We start from the raw sequence: 2,082 nt of genomic DNA, 5'->3' as shown, positions 1-2,082 counted from the left end.
CGTTTTCCACATATTTGGTGCTGAGGAAACAAACCCTGGGCTTCATGTGTAGAAGGCATGACCTCTTGCCACTAGGACATATTCCCAACCCCTGATTTTATTTTATTTTTTCACTTTTCCTCAAAGCTAACACTGTACCACGCGAGTCACAGCTCCATTTCAGGATTTTTGTGTCTGTGTAGATATGGTTAACTAGAGATAAGTGTCTCAAAGACTTTCCAACCTCGTCTGGCTTCAAGCCAGGATCCTCAGACCTCGGCTAAGTGAGTAGGATTCTAGGTGTGAGCCACCAGCACCGGCTAGACTTTAAATTCTTACTCATTTGAAAATCCATTTCTTTTCATAGAGTCTTTTAAGGGCATTCTTCACATCCCTGTTTCTGAAGCTATAAATCACTGGGTTAAACATAGGAAAGACAACAGTGTAAAACACTGCTACCACTTTATCACTGTCTGGGGCATAGCTGGTGGTGGGGCGCAAGTACGTGAACAGCATTGTCCCATAGAATAAAGTGACTGCCGTCAGGTGGGATGTGCAGGTGGAGAAGGTTTTGCTCCTCCCTCCTGAGGACTTGATGCTCAGCACAGTTAGAAAGATGCGGACATAGGAGATGAATATGACTACGAAAGTGCTGATCTGGATGGTGCCGCATAAAGCAAAGAGCAGCAGCTCATTGAGGTGGGTGTCTGAGCAGGCCAGAGCCAGGAGGGGAGGGATGTCACAGAAAAAAATGATTGACCACGTTGGAAGCACAGAAGGGAAGCCGAAAGGTGAGCGAGACGTGCACCAGCGAAGTGACACTGCCACAGAAATAGGCCAGCACAATGAGGCCCAGGCAGATGCGGCGAGACACCAGCTTGGAGTAGACCAGGGGGCTGCAGATGGCCGCGTACCGGTCATAGGCCATCGCGGCCAGGATGAGGCACTCAGCGTCAGCAAAGCAAACGAAGAAAAACACCTGCACCACGCAGCCATAGAAAGAGATGCTCCTTCTGGAAGCCAAGAAGTTGGCCAGCATTTTGGGGGTGATTGCTGTGGAGTAACTGATGTCTAGGAAAGACAAGTTGCCAAGGAAGTAATACATAGGGGTTTGTAGGCTTGAAACTGTATTCACTAGAATGATTAAGCCCATGTTTCCCACCACAGTTAAAGAGTAGACGGTGAGGAATATGAAGAACAGCGTGACTCTGAGAGGGAAAGAATCTGTGAAGCCAACAAATAGGAACTCGGTAGGCCTGGAGTAGTTTTGCCCTGACATCTTCGTAGTTTTCTTCTCTTTCTCATTGGATGTAAATTAAATCAGACAATGTGAATGGACTTGATTGATGACTGGAAAACAATCTTTCTTCTGCCTTTTGAGGAAGAAAATACATGGTTAAAATGTCATGGATGTGGGGCTGGGGATATAGCCTAGTGGCAAGAGTGCCTGCCTCGGATACATGAGGCCCTAGGTTCGATTCCCCAGCACCACATATACAGAAAACGGCCAGAAGTGGCGCTGTGGCTCAAGTGGCAGAGTGCTAGCCTTGAGCGGGAAGAAGCCAGGGACAGTGCTCAGGCCCTGAGTCCAAGGCCCAGGACTGGCCAAAAAAAAAAAAAAAAAAAAAATGTCATGGATGTGGCATTTGGTGTGATGTAATTTTGCTTGGCTTTTTCGTTTAAGGAAAACAAACTTACTGTTTGTTTCAGAGAAAACATTATTTAGTATATGTTATTTCTTGATGGCTTTGCATTTTATGTGAGAGGTGAAAAATTGCCTTAGGAGAGGGGACCTGATAGAATCAGAAACATGACAGTGAAATTCTACTATTACATTCCTTAAATCACATTTCTTCTTCTAATGGATAATTGAGAAAAAATGTAAAATATACTCACACTTATATATATTCTCTATCCGCAGAAGCATATTTGGATCAATTCAGCAGTGATACTCACTAGACACTATATTGGAAATGAACTACGCAAATTGGGGGATGGGGAAAACTAGGAGAAAATGAGGAAAGGGAGATTCAAAAAGAAATGTACTCATTACCTATTTTAGGTAAGTATGACCCATCTATAAACTACTTTCCCAATACATTT

At 44.3% G+C, this 2,082-nt stretch overlaps 1 pseudogene; it reads right to left on the bottom strand.

The window, feature by feature from the left end:
• Nucleotides 1-318: 318 nt before the first annotated feature.
• On the bottom strand, nucleotides 319-1,258 carry LOC125362353 (annotated as a pseudogene).
• Nucleotides 1,259-2,082: the final 824 nt, after the last annotated feature.

Source organism: Perognathus longimembris, chromosome 13, assembly GCF_023159225.1.
Source record: "Perognathus longimembris pacificus isolate PPM17 chromosome 13, ASM2315922v1, whole genome shotgun sequence".
In the NCBI taxonomy this organism is placed as follows: domain Eukaryota; kingdom Metazoa; phylum Chordata; class Mammalia; order Rodentia; family Heteromyidae; genus Perognathus; species Perognathus longimembris.
This window is presented reverse-complemented; position numbering and strand designations above follow the sequence as displayed.